The sequence below is a fragment of the Pseudopipra pipra genome, chromosome W, assembly GCF_036250125.1.
Source record: "Pseudopipra pipra isolate bDixPip1 chromosome W, bDixPip1.hap1, whole genome shotgun sequence".
Classification (NCBI taxonomy): domain Eukaryota; kingdom Metazoa; phylum Chordata; class Aves; order Passeriformes; family Pipridae; genus Pseudopipra; species Pseudopipra pipra.
The window spans coordinates 22,696,897-22,717,696 of record NC_087580.1 but is presented as its reverse complement, the minus strand read 5'-3'; the positions used below and the strand labels follow the sequence as shown (position 1 = coordinate 22,717,696).

The window sequence follows — 20,800 nt, the reverse complement described above, 5'->3', positions numbered from 1 at the left end:
CCCAGCAGTTAGTGTGCAAGTACCCCCCCATCTCTGACAATCCTGCCTGTGTCCAAAGCTGTGACCCCCACTAAAGGGACAGGAGAACTGGATTGTGTTAATGAAAGGGGCACGTTTGTGGGAAATCACACCCAATGTCCTCAAACCCTTCCTGCTGGGGAAATGACTGATCCTTGGCCAATCCCCAGTGGAACAGGGTGGTGTTGGCTGTGTGGAAATAACACCTGTGAAGGGTTGCCCCAAAGCTGGAAGAGCATTTGTATTTCAGCTTGCATCATGACTTAGCTTAGTCTGAAGAAAAGGAGGGATTTGATGTGGGACATAGAACACTGCTCCCAACATTTCTCTATGGCCAAGGAAGGAAAACCATAATCTTGGAGAGGTCCTAGAGAATTCGATCGGGGATGTAACTAAGCAAACAGGATGGAAGCTGAGCTCTGTGCACCCAGAGAAGATCAAACCCAAACGTTACAGTCTTTGTGGTGAAAGGTAATGACACTGTGTCTGCTCAGAACCGAGGTCAAGAAGTGGACACATCAACTTTGGGGGACACCACATGCCAAAAAACCCCCACCAGAGACCCCTGAAGAAGACCCCAAAGGACCAACTAAGGACTTGCAATGGGGGGTGTGACTATGTAAAGCAAAGTAAGGGAGAATATCTAAGGAATATAGAAACTGTGTGTGTGATATAAAGCCCTGTCTGCTGTCCCTGAAGTGCTGAGGCTGAACAACAGCCCCTGAGCCAAAGCTGAGCTCTAGATGAACCTTCCAACCTACTGTTCTCTTTATCCATGTATTTGCTCCTTAGCTAAAACTGTGTATGTTTGTTGGTCAAAGATGTACTGTGTGCAAAGACTACCCCTGTATCTGCCCATGAACAAAATAAATGTGCTTATTAGTGAGATCTGTGAGTCTCAGCTCATTAGTGAATGATATTTGTATGTGTTCATTAATCAAATCTTATGTCTGGTTGTGAGCAAAATGTGATCTTTATCTTTCTGTCTTTAGAGAGTGGTCAAGGCCCTGGCAGTGGATGTGTGGCCTTGTTTGGCAGGACATGGGGCAGGTTGACTGCCTTGGTTTTCCCTTAAGCCCTGGCCAGGCTGTGGGTGGAACCCAGGAGGAGAAGGGAGCCAGATGGTTTTGCACACTCGTAGCTCTGTGAGCTTGTTTCTCCAAGGCCAGAAAAGCTGGACCCCCTCCCAGCAGAGATGGAGCCCTCCCCTAGGAGTGGACGCCCTGGGTGGGATTCCCCGTGCCCGGGAGGGGTTCTCCAACCCTTGGCTGCGACCGGGGCTCCCCCGCTGCCGTGCGGGCCTGGCTGAGGGGAACAGATGAGGGAACTGGGCAGGGACTTTTCTACTCACTCCAGGCACTCTTGGTAGGAACGATGAGGTGCATTACTGAGCTCAGCCTTTTGTCATTCTTTGCTGCTTTGCACTGCAGGAAAATTACACACTTGTTCTCCAAAGTTGGTGTTGGTGTCTCTTGTGCTGACCCTCGTCGTGGGCAAAACAGTTCCATGGGGCCCTGCAGTGTCACAATGGTCCCCTGATTCCATGGGACAACATTCCTAATGTACTGGCTAGACTAGAGGAAAATCACAGGAAGAGCCCTGGTTTGTTAGGACTTGCTTTGTCTGAATGAGTCCTGTGGGGCTTTTGGTGCTGAGTCCTTGAACCTCAGGTACTGAGGGGAGATTGCACAAACCTTTCCATTAGTCAGAGTCAGAAGGAGAACCCAAAATATCTCAAAGCATTAATGGGTCCCACTGAGGGGCATTCCCAATACAGGCTCCTCATGGACTCGCTGGAAGAGAGAATTGGAGGCCATGATTGCACAAACTTCTCTTGAGATTCAAAAGCAAAACCCAAAGGACTTTGAAAACCCTGCAGTCCCTTGAAGCATTAAGGACTTTCCTGACAAAGGGCCATTCCTGACAAAGCCTCCCCAGGGACTCTCCAGCAGATCCTTGGGGGCCGTGAGTGCAGGGAGGCAAAGGCTCTGTGCAGGCAGCTGAGATGTTGAGCACAGCCTGGCTTGGTTGGAGGCAGCAGAAAGGCCCAGCCCTGACCCCCAGCCCGGGGAAGGCAGATCCTGTCCCTCACACCTCGCTCAGGGCTCTGCTGGGGGCACTGCCTTGGGGGGTGACGCTGAGGGAAGGACAAGGGGGTGCCAGTGCCCAGCCTGCCCGGGCCCTTTGCTGTGCCCTGCCAGCAGCAGCCTCCCCGTGCTGTGCCCAGGCTGCTCCTTTCAGCTGTGGGCACAGACAGGGCCCAGCTGTGCCTGCTGCTGTCCCATCCTGCGCTCAGCACGAGGGACGGGGCAGCCCAAAGAGAAGCCCCGTTGCTGGAGGGAGCCCAGGCCCTCGGGCAGAGGGGATCTCCCAGGGCCTGTGCCAGCCAGGGGCCTTGTGCTGGGCTGTCACAGGCCAGGGCAGGGGCAGCTGGAGAGCCCCTGGCCCAGCCCTGAGTCACAGGCTGAGCCATCAGCTCCTGCTGAGAGAAGGGACCTCACAGGCCCTTCCCCAGCCACCTTCCTGCTCTTGGCCTGTCCCCTCCAGGGGCACAAGTGACCTCACAGCCCCTTCACAGCCACCAGCTTCCTACTGGGTGATGAGTTCCTGAGGCACAACTGACCCCTTGATACTGTACCCAACCATCCCCCTCCTTGTGGAGGACCACACACACATAAACTTGTGTCCTCAAATTTGTCCAGTAGATTCCCAGGATTTCCATAGGGAGATGTTCCTCACAGGAACTGCTGTGTTTGCACTGGTGCATTTGATAGCTCCACTTCTGCCTCTCTCTCTATTCTCCTTTCAAAGAGCTCTCCAAGGAGAAGATTCCTTGAACTGTAGAATAGCAGAGGCTGGCAGAGCCCCCTGAGCAGCACTGCCCTGGCTGTGGCTGGGCTGCAGTTCCCTCTGCCCAGAGCAGCCCCTGTCCTGCTGGGTTGGTGCTCGTGGCTGCAGCGCTGTTGGTCCCAGCCCAAGGCTTTGGCTGTCCCTGGGCAGTGCTGGCCCCACAGGAAGCGTCTCTGCAACCACCCCCACCCAATGGGCTGGGCTGGGCAAGTGTTTCACAGGGGACATGGCTGGGACAGCTGGGCTGGACTGACCCAAGGGATATTCCATTCCATGGGATGGCATGATCAGCAATAACTGAGAGAGGAAGGGAGAAAGGGCAGGGAGGAGGGGGAGAGACATGGATGCTCTTTATTAATACATTTGTCTTCCAAAGAAACCTCTCCATGGACTGAATTCTTGCCTCCCAGGGGTTTTCTTTGTTTCTGCCTGCGGCCTCTGCTTTTTCCTTCCCCCTCCCCAGTTAATCTCCCTTTATGTTGACCAGTGATTTTTTCCCCTGCTTTCCCCCTGTTGTCTGACTGAGGAGGGGAAGTGAGGGACCAACTTGGTTGTCACTGGATGGCCAGACAGGTTTAACCACAGTCACCTTGCCCAAACCTTCTCTTACAGGCACCCCCAGAAATGTCAGGTGTCCACACCTGAGCTTGGTCACGCCCTGCTCACCCCCTCCCCCAGGGCTGTTCAGAGACAGGAGTCCTTCCCTTGCACACAGTTCCTGGCAGCAGGGCAGTGTCTCCCTGGGCTCCTGCTGCCACTGCCAGGGGCTGGAAGCCCCTCAGCCCTGGGGGGTGTCAACTGCTCTGCCCCTGTCTGAGATGCCCCACGGCCTGAGGGATGGACACAAGGAGCTCTGTGCATAGAAGCACATCCCAGGGCTGCATCCAGAGGCTTTCCCAGGGCATGTGACTCTCCAAGTGAGAGCTTGTCCCTCTGGATTTATGGCCCCCCAGGAACAGCTGATGTTTGTGCTCACTGGGGTTCATCTCCCCACACACACATAGTGCCCACACTGAAGTCTCCTCAGGACTAAGCAAAGATGGATTTTTGACCTGGTCACTTGATATCTCTCTGTGGAGAGACAACCAACCTCTTGCAGGTGGGGTGAGAGGCCAGGGCTGGGAATGGGGGTGGCAGGGGCTGCTCTGTGACAGTGGCCCTGGGGCACCTTCCCAGGCTGTCCCTGGAACAGACACAGCCCAGCCCCTGCTCTGCTGCTCCCTCAGGGCTGTGCCAGGAGCTCTGGCTGTGCCAGGACACTGCTGTGTGCCCCCACCCTGCACACCCCCACTCTCAGCTGGGCACTGGCATTTGCTTTGCCAGGGCATTCCTTGGGCACATTGCTGACAGGGACTGTGGAGGAAGAGCCTGAAGCCCTCCTGCCCTGCCCTCAGGAGATGCCCTTGGCTGATGGAGCTGCTGGTGTGGGGCCCAGCTCTGTGCCAGCAGTGCCAGGGCCTGTCCCTGCCTGTGATCCCAGCATGGACACGCAGCAGGACTGTGCCCAAGCTGTTAAGAAGGGGTCACCCAGGAAAGCTGTCCATGGAGTTGCTGCAGAGACCCAAGAAAGAAAGCAGCGACCTCTCAGACATAAGAGGACTGAGACCAATTCCTTTGATTGTGGTGGGGGGACCTCTGGCCTGGCATCACAAAGGTCAGACAGTGAATACTCTGACCAGGAACAGGAATGGAGGGTCCCTGCCTTCGGCCAGGAGGAGGAAAGGGATGGTCGGGTCTGCTGGACTGTGTGGGTTGGATGGCCTGGCACGTGGGATCCACAGAGGTAGATAAGGGTGCACAGAGCACACTGATGCCATCGAGGCACAGAAGTGCAGAACCCATCTGGATCTCTGGAGTGACAGGGGATGCCAGGAATTGTCAGTGTTGGAGGCTGAAGTGACTTTAACGGGACAATTGGGAAAAGCACCCCACTGCGACTGGCCCAGAGGCCCCTTGTATCCTTGCCATTGATTACCTCAGGAGGGGAGACTTCAAAGATCCCAAGAGGTATCAATGGGCTTTTGGTGTGGCTACTGTGGCTACAGAGAAGGTCAAACAATTACCTACCCTGCCTGTCCTCTCAAAGGATCCTCCCATTGTGGGATTGCTGCAAGTCGAAGACCAACAAGTGCCCATTGCCACCAGAACAGTGCCCTGAAGGCAGGATGGCACCAACTGGGACTCCACAATTCCCATTCAGGAACCAGTTCATCGACTGCAGAAACAGGGAGGGATCAGCAGGACCCGCTCACCCTTTACCAGCCCCATATGGCCAGCGTGGAAGCCTAATGGGGAGTGGGGGCTGACAGTGGACTATCGTGGCCTGAAAGAAGTCACGCTGCCTCTGAGTGCTGCTGTGCCGGACGTGCTGGAACTTCAGATGAGCTGGAGTCAGAGGCAGCCCAGTGGGGCCACAACTGATACTGCCCATGTGTTTTTCTCCATTCCTCTGGCAACAGAGTGCAGACCACGGTTTGCCTTCACCTGGAGGGGTGTCCAGTACACCTGGAATCAAGTGCCCCAGGGGTGGAAGCACAGCCCAACCATCTGCCAGGGACTGATCCAGACTGCACTGGAACAGGGGGAGCTCCAGAGCACCTGCAATCTATTGAAAATGTCACTGTATGGGGCAAAACAGCAGAAGAAGTTCTTGAGAAAGGGAGGAAAATAGTCCAAATTCTTCTCAGAACTGGTCTTGCCATAAGGCAAAGCAAGATAAAGGGACCTGCACGGGAGATTCAGTTCTTGGGAATAAAATGGCAGGATGGATGCTGCCCTGTGCCCCTGGATGTAGTAAACAAAATAGCATCTATGTCTCCACCAGCTAACAAGAAGGAAGCACAAGCTTTCCTAGGCCTTGTGGGTTTCTGGAGGATGCACATTCCAGGTTACAGTCAGCTTGGGAGCCCCCTCTGTCGAGTGACCCGGCAGAAGAACCATTTTGAGTGGGGCCTTGAGCAACAACAGGCCTTGGAGCAGATCAAACAGGAGACAGCCCGTGCAGTAGCTCTGGGGCCTGTTGGAACGGGAACAGCTGTGCAAAATATCCTCTACAAGGCAGCTGGGGAGCATGGTCTCACCTGGAGCCTCTGGCACAGAACACCAGGAGAAACCCGAGGTCGACCATCAGGGTTTTGGAGCCGGGGTTATCGAGGATCAGAAGCCAACTGAAAAGGAGATATTGGCAGCCCCTGAGGGGGTTCGAGCCGCCTCAGCAGTTGCTGGAACAGAAGCGTGTCTCCTCTTGGCACCACGTTTGCCTGTGCTGCACTGGATGTTCAAAGGGAACATCCCCTCAACTCATCATGCAACCAGTGCTCCATGGAGCAAGTGGAGCAAGCTTTGATCACACAGCGAGCCCGAACGGGAAAACCCAGTTTCCCGGGGATCCTGGAAGAGATTATGGACTGACCAGAAGGCAGGGATTTTGGAGCACTGCCTGAAGAGGTGACTCGTGCCCAAGAAGCACCACCATATAATGAGTTCCCAGAAAATGAAAGAGGGGATGCTCTGTTTACTGATGGATCTTGCCGAGTGGTAGGAAACCATGGGAGGTGGAAAGCTGCTGTGTGGAGTCCCACACGACGGGGCGTTGAAGCTGCTGAAGGAGAGGGTGAGTCGAGCCAGTTTGCAGAAGTGAAAGCCATCCAGCCAGCCCTAAAGATTGCCAAAGGAGAAAAGTGGCCTGTGCTACACCTCTACACTGACTCCTGGATGGTGGCTAATGCCCTGTGGGGGTGACTACTGCAATGGAAGAAGGCCAATTGGCAACGCAGGGGTAAAGCCATCTGGGCTGCTGCATTGTGGCAGGACATCACTGCACGGGTGGAAAACACGACTCTGAAAGTGCATCACGTCGATGCTCCCGTGCCCAAGGGTCGTGCCACTGAAGAACATCAGAACAATAAGCAGGTGGATAAGGCTGCCAAGATTGGAATGGCCCAGGTAGACTTGGACTGGGAGCAGAAGGGTGAGCTCTTTATAGCCCGATGGGCCCATGGAACATCAGGACATCTGGGAAGAGATGCGAGGTACAGGTGGGCTCGTGATCCAGGGGTCGACCTGACCATGGAGGCCATCACACAGGGCACTCATGAATGTGACAAGTGTGCAGCAATTAAGGGAGCCATGCAAGTAAAATCTGCCTGGAATAGAGGGCGGTGGCTGGATTTCCAATATGGTGAGGTCTGGCAAATTGATTACATTGGACCACTGCCACAAACACACCAGGGCAAGAGCTACAGACTCACCATGGGGGAGGCAACAACTGGCTGGCTGGAAACATATCCTGTAAACCAGGCCACTGCTCAAAACACCATCTGAGGCCTCGAGAGGCACATTCTGTGGTGACATGGGACCCCAGAGAGAACTGAATCAGATAATGGGACTCACTTCTGGAATAATCTCACAAGTTCTTGGGCAAAGAAACATGGCATGGAATGGATCTATCATATCCCTTATAACCCACAAGCCTCTGGAAGACTGAGAGGTATAATGGACTGTTGAAAACCATGTTGAGAGCATTAGGTAATGGGTCATGGAAGCATTGGGAGGCAAATTTAGCTGAGGCCACTTGGCTGGTCAACACTGGGGGATCTGCCAACTGCCCTGGTCCTGCCCAAACAAAACCCCTACACACTGTGGGAGGGGATAAAGTCCTGGTACTACACATGGGGAAGTGGGGGGGGAAGTCAGTGTGGGGTTCTCCTCCCATGAGAAAAGGCAAACCCATCCGTGGGATTGTCTTTGCTCAGGGACCAGGGTGTACCTGGTGGGTAATGAGGGAAGATGGGGAGACCTGGTGTGTGCCTCGAGGAGATTTAACCTTGGGGGAAAGATGATCTGTGTTCTGAGTTGTGTGTTGCAGGAGGTAAAGTAGCAGGAATGACATGAACCAATGAAGAACCAATTGTGTGAGGAGGAAGGAGAGTGCGATGATGACCCGGGACGGGCTGGTGTCGGTGCCCAACGATTGATTGTGTTGCTTCTGCTGTCCTGAGTACCCATCCTGATGGAATGGAGCCCAGCATCTGGAGGGGTGGAAGAAGGCCATGAAAATGGGAAAATAAGACCTATCTGTAAAAGGGCAGGGAATAGCAGTTAATCAAAATGTATAAATATGTACGTTGGGTCTAAAGACAGTTTAGGAATGTAGTTTAAGTAGCATGTGTTGGTAAGGAGGGATCTCAGTAATGAAGAATAAATACAATGGAATAGTCAGAAGATAAATAAATTATGTGGGGTCTGAGTATGACACAAATGGTGTGGAATAAGGGGTGGAGACTGTATTGGGTCTGGCTGAGCTGCAGTTCATTTCCCCAGAGCAGCACTGCCAGTGCTGTGCTCTGCAGTGGGAGCTGGAAAGGTGTTGATAACACACTGGTGTTTGGGCCACTGCTGAGCAGGGCTGGCACAACATCAGCACTGTCACATTCCTCCTCAGTTGAGGGCAAGACCCTGGGAAGGGACACAGCCAGGTCAGCTGAGCCCAACTGACCACAGGGACATTGCAGACCATGGGAGGTCAGCTCAGCTCTAAAAGCTGAGGCCCGGAGCAGGAGGGGGGCATTCATTGTCTAATGGCTGCCTGCTGAGGAACCCTCACAGGTACCCAAGCCCTGCTCCTCGGGAGTGGCCGACCATGGCTGCTCATGGGGAGTAGAGAACAAACCCTGCTGTCTTTGGCTTCTGTGTGCACAAGCTTTGCTTTGCTTTTTGCTTTAAAAAAACTGCCTTATCTCAATCCACTATTTTTTTTCCACCTTGCTCTCTCCCCTGTCCTGCTCGGAAGGGGAGTGATAGAGCGGCTGGGAGGGCACCTGGTGTCCAGCCAAAGTCAACCCACCACACACCTGAACACTTCCAGAGACTCCACCCCCTCCCTGGGCTACTTGTTCCAGTGCCTGAACACTCCCTCAGTGGAAAAAGTTTTTTTTTAACATCTAATCTGAGCCTCACCTGACGCAACTGAAGGCCATTTCCTCTCTTCCTGTCACTAAAGGCTTTGCAGAAGAGACCAACCCCCACCCCACTAAAACCTCCTTTCAGGTCATTGCAGAGAGCAATGAGGTCCCCCCTGAGCCTCCCCTTCTCCAGACTCAACCAGCCCAGTTCCCTCAGCCGTCCCTCAGCAGACATGTTTTCCAGAGCCTTCCCCAGCTCCGTTCCCTTCTCTGGACACGCTCCAGCCCCTCAAGGGCCTTTTGGCACTGAGGGGCCAGAACTGGACACAGCACTCCAGGTGGGGCCTCAGCAGTGCCCAGCACAGAGGGGCAATCAGTTCTCTGCTCCTGCTGGCCACACTCTTCTCCACAAAGGCCACAATGCCCTTGGCCTTCTTGCCCCCCTGGGCACACTCTGCCTCATATCCAGTCTCTGTCAAGCAGCACCCCCAAGTCCCTTCCTGCTGAGCAGCTCTCCAGCCCCTCTGCCCCCAGCCTGGAGCGTTCCAGGAGGTTGTTGGGAGCCAAGGGCAGGGCCTGACACTTGGCCTTATTGATCCAGCCTGTCCAGATCCCTCTGCAGAGCCTTCCTGCCCTCCAGCACATCCACACTCACACCCAATGTGGTGTTGCCCACGACTTTACTGAGGGGGCTCTCGATCCCCTGGCCCAGATCATCCACAACGATGTTAAACAGGAGCAGCCCCAACCCTGAGCCCTTGGGAACCCCACTAGTGACCGGCCCCACCTGGATTTCCTTCCATTCCCCACCACTCCCTGGCCCATCAGACACTTTGTCACCCAGCAAACAGGTCCCTGAGCAAGCCATGAGCAGCCAGTTTGTGCAGGAGATGCTGGGGGAGATGGTGCCAAAGGCTTTCTGGAATTCCAGAGAGACACATCCCAGCCTTTCCCTCAGCTGCTGAGCGGGTCCTTTGTCAGAGAAGGAGATGAGGTTGGTCAGGCAGGACCTGCCTTTCCCAACCCCACGCTGGCTGGGCCTGATCCCCTGGTTGTCCTGCCCGTGCCATGGGATGGCACTGAGGAGGATCTGCTGCATGGACTTCCCCGGTCCTGAGGTCAGTGGGACAGGCCAGGAGTTGCCCAGATGCTCCTTTTGGCCCTTCCTGGGGATGGGCATCCCATGTGCTTGTTGCCAGTCAGCTGGGACTTGTGCAGTTGTGCAGCACTGCTGGGCAATGAGTGAGAGTGGCTTGGCCAGCTCTTTCTCCAGCTCCCTCAGGACTCTTGGCTGCATCCCATGTGGGCCCAGGCACTTGGGGGGGTCTCACTGGCAGAGCAGGTCACTGACCATTTCCTCCTGCATTCTGGGGGCTTCACTCAGCTCCCCATCACCAACTGCCAGCCCTGGGAGCTGGGGATGCTGAGGACAACTGCTTTGGGTGGTAAAGACTGAGGCAAATAAAGCAATGAGTAACCTCATGGAACCAAGGACCACTGGGACACTGCAGGGCCTTCTGGAGCCCTGGGACACTGGGCAATCTCATGGAATCAAGGCAGCACTGTCACCCTGGGAAAACTCCTGGAATTCAGGGCCCATTGTGACACTGCAGGTGTCACACATGGAACAAAAGGAACCCTGGGATGCTGCAGAAACTCCTGGAACCAAGGGAGCATTGTGACATTGAGGGGGCTGATGGAATCAGGAGTCCATTGGGACAATCCAGGGCCTCATGAAATCAAAGGAATTCTGGGACACTGTCAAACCTCCTGCAACCAAGGGTTCCTGCTGACATGTGTGTCCTCCTGGAACCAAGGGAGCCCTGAGATATTTCTGAACCTCCCAGAATCCAGGGGCCACTGTGACCCTGCAGAACCTCCTGCATTCAAGTGGTCCTTGTGAAACTGCAGGCTCTCCTGGAACCCAAGGATTCCTGGAACACTGCAGAGCTCACGGAACCAAGGGGCCACTGTCCCACTGCAGCTGCTTCTGAAGCACAAGGGACCCTGGGACAATGGGAAATCTCCTGGAATCCAAAGGGCATTTTGGGACTGCAGGGCCTCATGGAACTAAAGGAACCTTTGGAGACTGTGGAAGCTCATGGAATCCAGGGGCCATTGGGACATGTGGGGCCTCCTGGAAGCAAAGGAACCCTGAGAATTTCTGTGGGAACAAGTTAAGGCAGCAGCAGCTGCATTCAGTTAATCAGGATCAACCAGGAGTGTTTTGGCCTTGACTGGTGTTTTCCATCCAGAGAGGGCTGTTTGCCAAAGTGGAAACCACTTGGAACGCTCTGCAGGGCAGCCTGTGTTTTTCTCTGGTGGTTGAACACAGCCAGCACATGAGGGGAGGGGAATGTGTGGGATCAGGGCACTGCTTTGGGGCCATGCTGGGAATTCCAGTGGACTAAAAGACAAAGCCCAGGCGCTGTTTCCAAAGGAACCCCAATGAAAGTGGGACATTGGAAAGATGGGAGGACAAGTCCTGCAATGGAACTCTGTGTGAGCAGCCTCATTTTCTCCTTCAGCACCCACAGGAGAGGGGGTAAAAACTGGGGGTTGGGACCCCAAAACTGATTGGGGGGGATATTGGGGATTGAGGGGACAGTGGGAAATTGGGAAGAACAGGGAGAAGGGTGGAAAAGGGGGGGTGGTCTGGCAGGTCAAACAGTCCCATGGGGGTCTTTGGACACACTGGGGTTCGCAAAGGGGGGTGGCCCCCCGGAGCTCCCAACTTCCTGTGGGGTGCTGGGGGCTGCTGGATCCAATCTCAGCCTTGGATTATGCCAACACTTTCAGTTTACGGGAATTACAGAGCTGTGACTGAAACACTTCTGTCCCCCACGTTTAAAGGATGGTAGATCAGATCTGTTGATAGAAATTAATTATTTAGGGTTACAAATGATCAGACAAAAGATCTTCATCACAATTATTTACTGCACAACAGAAACACTAAAACTACCAGGAGTACAGGAGAAGAGAAGACAGTGCTCTACACTAAAGCAATTGTAGAAGCATTTCCACTCAAGCTGGCACCAAAGCAATAATTCTTAATTAGAGATGGATGGAACTCCCCCAGACCAACGCTCGTGGGGAGATCTCTGCTCTCAACCTCCAGCAGTGACCTTGGGGGGTCCCCAGCCAAGGCAGGAATCTCCACACACCCCCCAGGAAGGGTTCTGTTGGAAGAAGCTGCCCCTGGGAAAGGGGACTGGCCCTTTGTGGTCAAAAGGGATGGACTGACAGTCACTGGACTCCAGGGGTTGCCTCCCCATCAGGGGGTTCATTCGGGGTGGAAGCAGCGGCCGAAGCTCTTCCTGCCTGATGAGGTAGGAGTTCTGGTTGAAGCTCTTCCCGCACTCGGGGCAGAGGGAATCCTGCTTCTTGTTGCAGAGCACTGCAGGCACAAATTGGCTGCAGAGAACCTGGTCTCTGCACAGAAGCTGGTGGATGGAGAGGAGCTGGCTCTGGCCAAGGTTACTGTGTGGCATGCTTTAGTCCTGGCTGGCACCAAGGTGCTGATGACTGGCGTGGGGTCAGTGACACTTTCCCTGCCTTGCTCAGGTGGCTGTGCTGCTCCTGTATCACACCTCTGTGAGCTGCAAGAGCCCTGGTGACTGGAATGAGTTTGACTACAAGACCCAGGTAATCCCTCTGGGGTTCCCTCCCTTGGGGTGCAGCAGGAGCAGCGGTGGCTTTCAGGGGGTGCTCTGAGACCTGCCCTCCTATTCTGGGTCCCCTTAAAAGACAGTGTGGAGTGGGTACTGCAGTGCTCACCGGTGGTTTTGGTCTGTCAAAGGCTTGTGGCAGCAAGTGTGGGCACCAGCATGGGTAGGCAAGGGAGCTGCCTGCTGCCCCAAGTCTGCTGTGGTTGCTTCCTGTGAGCTGCAGCAGAGCTGCTGACCCCATGGCTCCTCTGACACAGGTTGAGCTGGCATCAATCCTCAAATTTGTGCTGGATAATGAGGAGAGCCTGAATGAGAACCTAGAGCCATTTCTGCTGACGAAAGGTGAGTGCTGTGTCTGCTCATGCCTGAGATGTGAGCTGGTCTGAAACCTCTTCCCACATTCCCCACACATGTACGGCCGTTCCCCAGTGTGGATGCGCTGGTGTAGGATCATTTCAAAGCTCTGCCTAAAGCTCTGCCCACATTCCCCACACTTGTAGGGCTTCTGCCCAGTGTGGATGTGCTGGTGCTTCACGAGGGAGGAGCTGTGCCTGAATCTCTTCCCACATTCCCCACACGTGTAGGGCCGTTCCCCAGTGTGGATGCGCTGATGTTGGATCAGGATGGAGTTGCAGTTGAAGCTCTTCCCACATTCCCCACACGTGTAGGGTCGTGCCCCAGTGTGGATGTGCTGGTGAGTGAAGAGGCTCGAGCTCTTCCTGAAGCTCTTCCCACATTCCAAGCACCTGAAGGGCTTCTCCCTGCTGGGAGGCTGATCAGGCACCACCAGCTCAGAGCTCCCCCTCAAGCTCCGGCCGCCTTCCGGGCACAGGCTGGCTCTTTCCTCCTCAGAGCACCCTGGGCTGGCTTTGGAGCCCCTCCTGCGGGGGGATCTCCGGCCCTTTTCCTCCCCGCTGCCTTCCTGCGCCGGGGAGCCCTTCAAAACGGCCTCTCCCACCAGGGTCTCACGGGGGGATTTGTCCTCCGGGCTCTCCGTCCTCAGCTCGGGGCCTGGGGCAGGAAGCAAGAAGGACAGGGAGGGGATTTGCCTCCGGCCCACAGGGAAGGCCAAGGACATCCCCCCAACTCCGGCCCCGGCAGGACGGCGGCGCCAGCGGGGTTGTCCTGCAGCCGGGGCCATGCTCGGCTGACAGAGCCAGCACAACACCCGCCCAAAGGGACACTGACTGCCTCCTCACCTGCCTGGGGGGCCCAAGGCATCTTCCTCTTCCTCGCAGCCTCCTTCATCTGGCCAAGCTTTGGGAAGGAGAAATACTGATGGGGGGGAAAACAAGAGCTGAGCACGTTGCCTTGGGGGTTCCTCCTGCCCAAGTCCATCTCTAGAACACATCGGGCATCTTGTGACCAAAAAAACCTCCAAAACACAAAGATTCAGCCCAGTATAACAAAAACCACCAAGATTCAGGAAAAAAACCCCTCAGAAATATCAATATGAACCCCCCTCAAACTGCAAAAAGTTAAAGTTTAGCCAGTAAATACTCCAAAATATGAAGATTCAGCCAATAAAAAGGTGTTTAATTGGGAGGCTGAGGGGAGTGAGGTCATTTCACGAGCACTTGATTGAGTAACTATATATTAATAAAGAGCTGTATTATTGTAGTTTCACTTAAAACTTGCCAGGGTTGTTCCTCGAGCTTATCTGGCCCCCTGCCAGTCTGGGGCTGTTTCTCCAAACCACCAATCCAAGTGTGCCAAACGCCCTGGTTGGTCAGTGCTGGCTGGGGCAGCGGGCACTCGCTGAGGGGATGAGAAAACTGCACCCGGGGCTGGGCTGAAAGAGGCTTCAGCACCACTTCTGATGGCCCAGGGGCAGCATCTGGCTTCTCCCAAACAGTGAGAGGGCACTTGTTCCTCTGCAGGGAGTCAAAGGCAGGAGGGTGACTCCTGCTGCATGGATGGAATGGCAGAGGATCCCTTGGGTCCCCAGGATGGACCAGCACTCGGAGATACAAACTGCCCTGGGGCTCAGGATGCAGCTGCCAGCACAGATTTCCCTGCAAAGTCTGCAGTGAGTCGAGCTCTGCAGAGGAGATTGTGTCCCATGGATGGGATTGCAGAGGGGCCCTCAGGTCCCCAGCAGGAATCAGCAACCAGGAATAGACACAAAAGGCCGCCATGAAGATTTCTGGGGGAGTGTCCTGGAGGGAGGGGACAGTGTCACCCCACCAGGGCGGGGCTGGCAAGTGGGAGGCTGCTCCAGGGCTCTGCAAGAGGCCTCGTGCTCTGCTCGGCCCCACCACTGGCTGGTCCCAACACCCCCGGCTGCCCCCGGCCCTGGGCAGCTCTGCTGCCACAGGCTGTGCCCTCACCGTGGCCCTGCAATGGCCCTGCCTGTCCCTCACCCGGGGCCCTGCCCACATCCCTGTCCCTTGGCTCTCTCTCTGCCAGCTCAGTGTGGGGCACACGGGCTGGGGGTCCCTCCCAAGCCCCCCGGGCAGCCGGCGTTGGCTGGGGGGATGTGAGGGCTGGGCCTGCTCAGCACAGCCCCGGCCTCGTGCCCAGTGCCTCTTTCCTGACCCACACAAGAGCTTCCCGGCCCCCCCAGGGCTCCCCTGCTGCTGCCTCTGCTCCTGGCCCTGCCTTTGCTGCTCCCTTGCCTGGGGCAGCGGCTGCAGGGGGGGATGGCAGCAGCTTCAGCTCCACGGCACTTCCTGGGGGGAGCTCAGCCCGGGGGGACGGGCAGGGACCTGATGGGGATGGACAGGGGCCCAGCAGGGACAGCCAGGGCCTGCAGGGGAAGGCACAGGGACAACCTGGCCCCCCACACTGCCAGGGCTGTCTCTGCTCCTCCTTGCAGGCTCCGTGGCCAGGCACAGTTGGTGTTCCTGGGTGCCCACCATCTCAGCACTTGCAGCCGCTCAAATCAGCGCCCGCAGCTCTGCAGCAGAGCCCCAGCTCACCTGGCACACAGGGGATGGACACAGCACCTGCTCGGGGATGGGCACTCACAGCTTTGTGCCTTCCCCACCACGGGGCTCTCCTTCCTCAGCAGCACCTCTGCCTTGCACTTATTCTCAGCCTCACCTCAGGGACAGCTCTGGGCTCACCTCCGCGCCACTTCTCAGCCTCACCTCAGGGCCTGGGCTCAAGGACAGGAACCTGCAGGGAGGGGACATCAGGTGCAAGCTGAGGGCTGCCTGCCTGCACTGGCCTGGGGGCTTCTTTCTCCTTCTACAACCAGCCCAGAACTCAGCCTGCTTTTCTAACACCACACATGTACAGACTAACCTTGCAGATAGATATGGACAGACATCTCTATCCCCCTGGGGATGGAGCCTCAAGCATGTGCTGCCACAGGAATGGCAATCAGAGAATCACAGAATCAGCCACGTTGGAAAAGACCTCTGAGATCATCAAGTCCAACCCTGGATCCAACCCCGCCGTGCTTCCCAGACCATGGCACTGAGGCCACATCCACTCTCACCTTCAACACCTCCAGGGATGGGGACTCCACCCCCTCCCTGCCCAGCCCCTTCCAAGGCCTCATTACTCTGTCAGCAAAAAATTCCTTCCCAATATCCAACCTAAACCTCCCCTGGCACAGCTCCAGACCCAGCCCTCTTCTCCTACTGCTGCTTCCTGGCAGAACAGCCCCACCCCCACCTGGCTACACCCTCCTGGCAGGGACTTGCAGAGAGTCAGGAGGTCTCCCCTGAGCCTCCTCTTCTCCAGCCTCAACACCCCCAGCTCCCTCAGCCTCTCCTCACACCACTTGTGCTCCAGAGCCCTCCTGCCTTCCAGCACATCAATACACCCCCAACTTGGGGTCACCTGCACATTTGCTGATGAAATGCCTGGTTCTGCAGCAGCTGCAGATGCTCAAGGGGCAGCAGGACCAAGTCAGGGGCCTGGGGGGCCTGGGGGGCTTTGGGGTCTGGGAGGGTCCTGGGGGAGCTGGGGAGGGGCTTTGGGGATTGGGGGTACAGACCAGGACAGACCAGGACAGACCAGGACAGACCAGCACAGACCTGGACAGTCCAGTACCTCCTCACTGCTCCCCAGATCTCTCCTGGAGCTGGGCCACCTGAGACACCTGAGCCCCCCCAGTGCCCTCCCAGTACAGCCCAGTGCCCCCAGTACAGCCCACTGTGTTCCTGTCCCAGGGTGCCAGGGGATCCCTTTTTGGGGGGGTTGGGAGGGATTTGAAGGAAGAGCTGGGGGAGGTTTGGGGGGATCTGGAGGGGTTGGATGGGGATTTGGTGGGGCTTTGGGTGCATTTGGGGGAGTCAAAAGGGTCTTGTGGGCACTGGGGGGTCAAAGGGATCAGTGGGGGGAGGGGATTAAAGGAAAAAAAGGGGAGTTGGGGGACATTTGGTGGGGGGTTAATGGGGCCTAGAGGGGGAGAGGGGCTTCCCTACAAGCAGGTCAGTCCTGAGACTCCCCTCATGTCCCCAAGACCCTTTTGGTGTTTCCAATTCCCCCCTTGACACTCCCAATTCCACTGTCCCCAAACCCCATCCCTGATGCCCCCAACCCTCCATCTCACTCCAGGAGCCCCCCCTGGACCCTCTGACCACAAAAACGCCCCCCCCCCCCCCCCACGCTCACAGAAAGGCCAAGGGCATCTGGGGACACACTGGGGACAGTTGGGGGGCTTTGGGGAGCACTGGGGGATTACTGGGGTGTACTGGGACACACTGGGGGGAACCAGGGGGCACTGGGAGGGACTGGGGGTTACTGAGGGACACTGGGAGGGCACTGGGAGGGACTGAGGAGTTACTGGGGGATTACCAGAACACACGGGGGGACACTGGCTGGTTACTGGGCCATACTGGGGGTTACTGGGTGCACACTGGAGGGCAGTGGGAGGTCACTGGGACACACTGGGTGGTCACTGAGGGGGTTACTGGGCTGTATTGAGGATCACTGGGAGGTCACTGGGATATATTGGGGGCACTGGGATCCTCTTACCCGGATGTGCTACATCTCCCCCCCGCACTTTGGGGAGCAACCCCAGGACCCCTCCCCTGGGGGCTGGGGGACCCCATGAACCCCACTGCTGGGCTTTAGGGGACCCCCGGACCCCCGGGCCCCCCTGTGGGGTCTCTGTGTACTGAGTTTTGGGGGTCTCTGGGGTTGAGGGCGGGCATTGGGATCCCCTTTCCCTGGGGTCGCTCCGCCGACACAGAGACCCCATAAAATCCCCTCAGAACCCCTCAAATCCCCTCAGAAATCCACCTCTGGACCCATCGAAACCTCCTCAAGGACCCCACAAATCCCCTCAGAGACCTCATCCCCCCCCAAGACCCCCTAAACCCTCTCAGTGACCTGCAAAACCCACCTGGAATCCCCAAGCATTTCAGGGACCCCCAAAACCCTCAGGGACCCTCAAAACCGTCTGGGACTCCTAAAATCCCACTAGAAACCCCCAAAACTGCTTCAAAGACCCCCCCCAAGGGCCCCCCCCAGACCTCCCAGTTCCCTCGGAGACTCCAAAACTCCCTCAGGGATTCCCAAACCCATTCAGGGACCGTCAACCCCCCCCCTTAAGTCCCCTCAGGACACTAAACCCCTTCAGAGACCCCCCAAAACCTCCTCAGGGACCCCCCAGGGACCCCAAAACCACACAACAGCAGAACAGCTTTCTGTAAAGGAAGAGAGCAGAAAATCTGAGAAGGAGGAGACCAAGGAAAAACTGAAGCAAAGCAATAAAATCATCCTGGCCCTTGCAGTTTTTCCTTCACCTTTCTCTCACTTTTCCCTTTTTTAGGGTTCTTTTTTTCGTTGGATGGTTTTGATTTTTTTTTCCGAGGGACTTTCTCGGAATCGAATCGACCATCCGGGTTCTTGGGAGGCCCCCCGGGCCCCGCGGCCCCCGAGAGGGTTCCAAGGCCCCGCGCTCTGACCCTCGGGAACCCCCGAAGCCCCCCGCCAAACCCTCCCGAGCCCTCCAGCCTTTCCACCCACAGCCGCGCTCCCCGCAGCCCCCGAGGGGATCCCCAGACCCCGCTCTCCCGCACCCCCCCAGCTCTCACAGCACAATGCGGGCCCCGCCGCCATCAACGATTCCCGGAAGTCGACACGGCGCTCTGCGCGCGCACCGCGCTTAAAGAACACCGCCGCAGCCAATCAGTGCGCGCCACGCCCCCGCACGGCTACGACCGCGCCTGCGCACTGTGCGGGGCACCACGGGAGTTGTAGTCCTTGCGGCGGGTCACAGCGGCCATTTGCACGTGCGGAGCGAGGATAATACGTTTTTCGGTTTTCTTCTTTTTCTGTCTTTTCTTTTTTTTCTTTTTTTTTCTTTCTTCCCCCCCCCCCGTTTTTTCTTTCTCTTTTTCTTTTTTCCATTTTTTCTTTTTTCTTTCTTTTTTATTATTTGTCTCATTTTTGCCTGTTTTTTCTGTCTTTTTTTCTTTTTTTCTCCTTTTTCTCTTTTTTCTTCCTTTTTGTCTTTGTATTTGCTTTTTTATTTTTATTCCTTTTACATTGTTTTTTATCAGTTGTATTTTCAAGGAAGATGTAAGCACATATCAAAACAATCTCCAGGTACAAATCTTAAAACAACCGATAATCTGGCATTTTTCCAGGCTCTTGAGGATTCCCAAGATCACAAACACTGAGATGTGAAGGGTGCCCACACAAAAAACAGCTTTTCCTGTGTTTTTCCACGGGTAAAGCAAGTGTGGAAGGGGCACTTGGCCCCAGGCAAGATGCTTTTACAGCCACTTTAAGCAGCCCAGAGTGGATCTGGCTGGCAAGTGGGATTATGGCCATGCTTTCCTGGAGGATTTCCACAGTACATTGAGGGGAAACATTGAGGGCCATTTCTTCATCTGCTGAAGGGATGAGAAGAGGGGGAGCAGGTGCTGTGGCCCCAGAGCTTCTCTCTGCTTTGGGGACACTTCTGTGTTTTCCTCTGTCCACTGAATTCCCAACAAAGAATCAAAAAGCTACAGGAACTCCAGTCTGGAGTGCTCAGGACATGTGGAAGCAGGGGAATTTTTCTTCCCAGCTGGGATTGAGAGTGCAATTTCACACTCCTTTGGAGAGCATTAACTAAGACAGCCCATTTCTGCCCAGGGATCTCCCAGGGGGAACTCAATCCGGGCTCTGGGCAGGTCCCTGCAGGGGCAGCAGCTTCCTCTGCACATTTGAGGGGATAAAGCTGCTCTAACCCTGCACTCCAACTACTCCACAGCAATTTAGGACCTCTGAGGACAGTTCCCCACTGTTTCCACCCCAGCAGAGACCTGAACACATCCCGTGGGCACTGTGTGACCACCCCTGGCATTAACACCCTGCAGGGATGAAGACACTGACTGTAAAGACACTTGTCTACCTGGAAACCTCCACTTTGTTTGCTACTATACAGCAATAACATTTTCTATTCATATTGCAGCCACAGACTTAACAAATAGAATTGCATATATTGTGCTTTAGACATTAAAATGCATTCCAAAGTCAGGCAATGCTAAACAATGAAAGTCTTAAACTCTCCCCCCCAAACCAGCCCCACTTTCTGGTTTCAGAACCAGCCCACTTCCTCACTCTCTTCACAAAGGGAGAAACTCTCCACTTCTGAAACAAAAATTCCCTCCCCAAAAGTGATCAGAAAGAGTCTACTAAGGCACTACTGCAAATGGAAGTTGTCTAATAACCATTCCTTCTGACTCAGGAAGGGGAGGAGGTGAAGAAAGTCACAAAAAATGTTTGGATTCCTTCCTCTTCTATGTGTTCTCTATCTGATGCTCTGGGACGTGTGCAAGGGGGTCAGCATCTCTTCAAAGATGGCTCCTTTCACATCAGAGCCCCTCAAATTGGCTTCCTGGAGGTCACAACCTGATAGGTCACAATTTGGAAGGGGAAAAGAAAAAGAAGTGTCAATGGAATGCACCCAGAACTCTGTTCAAAGCTTTACTGGAAGTCCATTTACCTGAACTCCATTGTACTCTGAAGCTGGAGAGCTCAGCCAAAAGCCACCAATCCCCCCAATTCCCAGCTGACTATAGGAGACAAAGGAACAGGATGGAAAATGAATCCTAACTCACTTCCCAATCAGTTCCTGCCAACGTTGCTCCCCCGAGGTTACAGTTCTTTAGTTTGGTGTTTCTCAGGTTAATTCCTGTCATCTGACTGCCCTCCATGGCCACTCCTTTCAGGTTGGCACCTGGAACACACACAGAAAGGAGTTCTGTGAGGAAAACCAGGCAGAAACACAGCAGCTCCACACTGGTGCTGCCTCAGAGCTGCGTGAATTGGAGGAGGACAAGGGGATTTGGGGCTGAGATGGTCACAGACTCAGTGCAGCCCTTGTGGGCCCTTCTCAGGGTTGGACAAACCACAGCTGGACCTTTCCTGGGCCATGGAAATGCACAAACACAGGCTGCAGTTGGCACA

The 20,800-nt window shown here is 55.4% G+C and overlaps 2 long non-coding RNA genes across 2 annotated transcripts in view; both read left to right on the top strand.

Annotated features, from left to right (window-relative positions):
• LOC135405712 (uncharacterized) overlaps positions 1 to 20,800 on the top strand; it is a 958,894-nt gene that overhangs the window by 3,950 nt on the left and 934,144 nt on the right. The gene's annotated exons all lie outside the window — the stretch shown is intronic.
• LOC135405641 (uncharacterized) lies at positions 12,157 to 12,781 on the top strand. The gene is made up of 3 exons (XR_010425895.1): positions 12,157 to 12,247; positions 12,336 to 12,416; positions 12,697 to 12,781. It is a non-coding gene; the product is annotated as an uncharacterized LOC135405641 (long non-coding RNA).